At 31.1% G+C, this 6,100-nt stretch overlaps 1 pseudogene; it reads left to right on the plus strand.

Annotated features, from left to right (window-relative positions):
• Positions 1-1,829: 1,829 nt before the first annotated feature.
• Positions 1,830-5,420, plus strand: LOC113190757 (nascent polypeptide-associated complex subunit alpha-like; annotated as a pseudogene).
• The last annotated feature ends 680 nt before the right edge of the window (positions 5,421-6,100 follow it).

Genomic DNA, 6,100 nt, shown 5'->3' on the forward strand with positions numbered 1-6,100 from the left:
GTTTAAAATGTTTTCTTCTAACAATATTGCAAATGATGATTTATTTTATGTTGAGCAGAAACTTTAATAGATTATAACATGTAAAGTGGAAAATCTTTAGGAAAGTGTCAGATTTTTTTTCTTTTTCAAATCTTTCTCAATTTTTTGTTTCAACGAGAAGATAGAATTCTCAGACATTTAAAGGTATTCTTTTCTAAGTGCTCCTGTGACAGAAAAATAAGTGATTTTTCTCAACTTTAAAATAAAATCATTTTCATGATTGACTCTATTCTCACTTTTACTTGTGATTATTGCATTTAAGAAATAGGCAGAACAACTAAACTAGTAACTAAACTAGTAAATATACAGATGCTCACTGTCATTCATAGAATATAGCATATTAAATACTGAAGAAAAAGTATGTATGAATCATGGGATAATAAATACCTTGTGTTTCAGTAGCATAAATAATCATAAATTATCCTTTCTTAAAATATTAGAATCTCTTTTTTTCCAGTTGCAGATATATTTAGCAATTGACTTTAAAAAAGTATTTGGAGCTTATATATCCTATATGATTCACTCTACAAAACAATCTACTTATCTTAATCTTCCTATAATTTCATTTGTCGAGTGAGTCTTAAATTTTTGACTGATAATTTAACTCAGTTTTGAATTTCTTTTCAGTCTCAGGGACTAATTTAAGCCTTAAGGAATTCATAGTGACTAAGAGTCATATTAATGTTGACCACTATTCTTATTGGTGTATTATAAAGATATCTTATTTTTTAACCATTTTTTTTTGTATTTTTCAAAGAACTCATGAATTGTTGCTGAAATTATTTTTGTGTGGATATCAGGGATGATTCAGGTTCTCCTGCTTTTTCCAGGTACATGAAGACATTCTGCGTGTCCTGGTCCTTTCTGAAATTCAGGAGACTTATCCAAGAACCATGCCACTCTTCTAATCTGGTATGTTGTTTCTCCTATTACCCAGGACTTTTGAGTTGTACAGATACATATGGAAATTCTATCACTTACTTATTTTCAACAATAGACTTCCTTCTGAGGGAAGAACAGGGAAGAGAACAAGGTTGCCCCTGCCCTTGGGAATTGGGATATAATTTATGTTCTGATCCCTTTATCTCTGACTGTTCTCAAACTATGCAACAGCTCTATTTTCAGAGGTTAGACACTTTAATTTGATTCACCGGTAACTTTGAAATCTACTTTTTAATTTCTTGCAATACACATATTGCATCACGAGAAACAGGATTTTAAAGCATAAAGGTCAAGAACTGAATTTATTCCACTATCATTTGAGATACCATTCCTGAATTTAATAAAAATGCAAATATCCAATAGTAAGGCAAGGACCTCAGTTATTAAAAAGAAATATGAATAATTAAAACTGTGGGGTTTTTTTTTGTTAATATTATCCAGACTGAGATAAATAAGATGACAGAAAAAAGTACAATTATGGAGAAACTTAATACTCCTCTAAACATGTTTTTCTTTATATAAAGCATCAAAATATTTATTTTAAGCAGAATAGTGATATGTCAGTTTTAATAAAACACTGATTACAACAGAAGCAATTGTCTTTTTTGATAGAATAATTACATTTGGAAGAAAAGATGAACAACATTGGGCAGGAAGACTATGGCTCTACTTTGGGTGTGAAATTAAGGTTCCAGTACTGGTGGTGGCAATGTGACTAAAAAATAAAGAACAGACTTAAGAGATTTATACTTACATAACTGGATGTGATTAGTGAGGGAAGAGGAACAGGACTTTCAAGTCTACATTGTGACTTTCTGCCATCATCTTATTCTATGTTCCCCACAAAAATGTCCAGTGATTCCATGGAAACCATTCTTGCTGCAGAGCAGGAATTGCCACAGCCTCAGGCTGAGACAAGGTTTGGAACAGAATGTGACAGTCATGAGAAACAAGTTTAACACAGGAAGCCATGCCAGAAGAACAACTGGCAGCAGCAACTAAAATGGAGGGGGAGAGTGAAGCAAGAGTCCCTTTTTTTAGAGTGAAAAGAAGTCAAGAAGGCTTTGTCCAAACTGAGTCTCCAGCAGGTTACCAAGGTTACTAGAGTCACTATCCAGAAATCTAAGAACATCTTCTTTGTCATTACAAAGACAGGTATCTGCAAGAGCCCAACTTCAGATACCTAAATCCTTTTGCTGGAGGCAAAGATGGAGAATTTATCTCAGCAAGCACAGTTAGCAGCTGTGAAGAAATTCAAAGTTCAAGGTGAAGCTCCCTCCTACATTCAGAAAGACACTCCTACTCTAGCTGTACAAGAGGAGAATGAAGAGGGAGAGGTCCATGAAATCTTAACTGGGTATATATATAGTTCAGTGAGCATTTGTAAGTCTAAGAATGTCCCTTAAAATTCAGAAAACTGTACAAGAACAGTCAAAGGAAATCAGTGTAAAAAGCAACTAGGTTCAGTCCAAAAACACCAGGAGGCTTTTGGCAAAAAAGTATAAGCTGCATATGACATTGACTTTATGTATTCGGCTCATACATTTTCTGTTCGCTAAAGCCAGTTTATCACTATTTGTTGTTATCAGCTGATGTTGGTAACAAAAGTTATGATAAAAAACAGCAGTGGAAGTTAAGGACACAGAATTGGTGGTTTTAGAGGCAAATGTGTAGAGAGCAAAGTCAGTCTGAGCCTTAAAGAACAACATCAATCATCTTGTAATGCTGTAGTAGAATCAACAGTGTAGCCTTCTAAAATCTGGCATTGACTGATTGATTGGTTGATGTGTAAGGCTTGACTTTTTTATGTTCCTTTTTTTTGTAATGAAAAGAGGATATGCTTAGATTTCTGGATAGTGACTTTAGTAAACTTGTCAACTAAATTGCAGCTGTGAATTGTAGCTTGGTTTGACTTTGTACTGTTTCTATTATTAATAAAGTTAAGGCCTCGTGTTGGATGAAAAAATAAAAATCTCTGCATTTTGGACTTCCAGGCTAGGTATCTGAAAGACTGTGAACACATCCATGCAGAAATTTCACAGAGTACTTTTTAATGACTTATTAGAGTTGTAAGTGGGATAGTTAATAAGTGCTTTTGACAGCAGACAAAACAGTCCAAAACATGAAACCAATGAGAATGAACATATAAGAAAAGGAACTTTATTGTCATGTTTTAACACTGCTGTTTTTTATTATACTTTTGTTACCAACATCAGCTGTTAACAACAAATAATGATAAATTGGCTTTAGTTAACAGAAATTGTATTGGCAGAATATATGAAGCTAATGTTACCTGCAACTTTATTTTTTGTTGCTAAAAGCCTACTGGTGCTTTTGGACTTAACCTAGTTGCTTTTTACACTGATTTCCTTTGACTGTTCTTGCAAAGTTTTCTGAATTTTAAGGGGTATTCTTAGACTTACAAACACTCACTGAACTATATGTATCTAATAGTGCAAAAATTTTAAGTATACTTAGTTAATAAATTATCAATCATATATAAAAGGTGAGAGAGACTGAAGCAATGGAATTCAGGAAACAAAACAGAATTCATTACATACAAAATAGGAGAGAGTTTTTTTTTTTTTTTTTTTTTTGTTTTTTTTTTTTTTTTTTTGTAGCTCAGTTTCTCTGTACAAAACAGAGACCTAATAAAATATAAGGTTTAGAAAAGTTCAAGGGAGTCAAGGTTTGGTAGTGTTTTACAGAGACGTATTGGTTAAAGTCAGCTGTTTAAATGTGGTTATTCAAGTGAGACTGTTGATTAGCTGGTGGAGCATTCAGTGCAGTGAGGTTTACATTGATTGGCTCAGTTGCAAATGTATCCGCTAACCCGGAAAAGGTTTAGAAGTGTTATTGGTTCAAAGGTCCAATTGATTAAACTGAATGAGGTTGACACCAATAAATTTAATTAAATTAAAAAAGGAACCTGATTGTTACTTCTTTCTGTGATTACAAAATAATCTCTTTCTGGCAGAGTAGGGAATTCAAAAAGGTTCAATGTAAAACACATCCATATCTATGGTCTACAGTACAAAATATAGAACAATATTGAAAGCCTATATAAGCCTTCTTTATGTTCCTTGAAAATCAGGAGCATTTCCCATTCCACCCATTCCAAAGTAATCACTATCAAGAATTTCAAGTTCATAGATAAGTTTCAGTAATGCCAATGGTGTCTGAATTTTATGAATCAAAACAGAAAATATAAAAGAACTATTTAATTATGAGAATAACTCATTATGAATTTTATATATCAATAGCTTGTTAATTTTCAATGATGTAGGGTATTCCATTTAATGACTGAATAACTCAAAACGTTTTTGTATTACCTTTTTTTTTGGTTACTATGAATAATAATTCTCTCAACATTATTGTGCATATTTTACTATCACACTGATTTCCAGTGAAGTTATAAAATGAATTACTAAAAAAAAATTAATGAGAAGACCTATTACTTTTCATCCCAACCCATATTTGGTATTATAGTGATATCTCACTCTTTTTATTTGCATTCATTTAATATAAAATGTATTTGAGGTTTATTTTAATGTTGACTGTAGATTTTCTATATAAAATTGGACTCATACACAATTTCTATTAGATGGTCTTTTGTTTTAATTATTTTGGAATTATTTTATATTATGGAAGGGCATTCTTTTACTATTGATCTTAAGTATCCTTTGTCAAAATCAAGTTTCCAGGTAGGCAAGGGCAATTTGTATACTAGCACTACTTGTTCATTCTTTATGTATATCACAGTATCTTAATTACTATGTTTTTATAACATCATGAAACTTACAGTTTCTTTTCTTCTTATTTCCGTAGAATTGGCTCTGGTTTTTGAATTTCCACATAACATTATCTGTTGAAATACCACTAAAATTTACTTTCATAAATAATTTTGTAAGATTTAATTATATAAAGTATAATTTACTTGAACAAATTATGAAGATTGACTTAGAAATAAATTAAAAAGCAAAGTTTTTCAGTCAGTCTACAGGGTAAATCCATTTATTTAAATAGATTTTCTTAATTTATGGTAATTTTTTGTTTGATGCTATTTCTCTTTTTATACCTCCACATTTGATTTTATGTTGCTATGCATTTGCTTTGTTTAAATTTAATTTTGCTTTTTAAAAATTGCTATGTAAGTTTATGTATATTAACTTTATGTTCAGCTAACTTTGCCAGTTTTAATTACTGTTTTAAGTCATTTATCTGTTGGTTCTTTTTGATTCCTTATAAGCCTAATTATGCTTTGGCAATTAGTAATGATTTATTTTTATCTATTCAAACTTTATACAATAGGTACATAGCTATTAAGTATTGTATGTGCTTCTTTTACTTATGTCCTTATTGAATAGCATCTTGAAGAAAGTGATGATGAAAATCTAATAACTTTGACTGTGGTGATGTCTGCAAATATCTCTGGCTAAAAACATGAATTTCTGGCAGTATGTCACCTGTGCAGAATATGAATTTCTATGACCATATCAGGAATTTATCTGTATATTTATTAATATTATTATGGAATCTTATTGTCAACTACTCAACAATCCAAATGCTAGAATTTTGGAGTCCCTGGCTAAATATTTACCATGATTTGCACCTGGATAACTAGTGAATTTTTAGAGAACACGGTGGAAGAAAAAGATTCTAAAGTATGTTTTAAAGAAATTATCATATTTTCAAAGAGATATAGATATATAGCCTATCTCTAGAAATATGGGGAAAACTCAATGGAGTACATGTATTATAACAATTTCTCTTTGACTTAGAATTAAGTGGTAGATGGCTAAAGATACGTTAAAGACATATTTTTTTGTTCTGAACTTTTGGGAATAAAATTGTGTATATAGACATTATCACAAGGTTGGTTACAGGTCAATGAAAATTGGATTGAGACTTTCCTGTGGATTTTTATAAAACTGGATACCAAAGCTTGTAACCCTCAAAATTAGAGCTAGATGACCCCATTGAATTTCCTACAATGGATCTGACCTTATACACAACAGATCTTCCTTTTCCATGCACTAAATTATTTATAGAAAAATGATTTCAAACATAAAAATCTACAAAATCCATAGTAAAAAGCATCATGTGTCATACTTCTGAC

This window comes from Urocitellus parryii, chromosome 2, assembly GCF_045843805.1.
Source record: "Urocitellus parryii isolate mUroPar1 chromosome 2, mUroPar1.hap1, whole genome shotgun sequence".
NCBI lineage: Eukaryota > Metazoa > Chordata > Mammalia > Rodentia > Sciuridae > Urocitellus > Urocitellus parryii.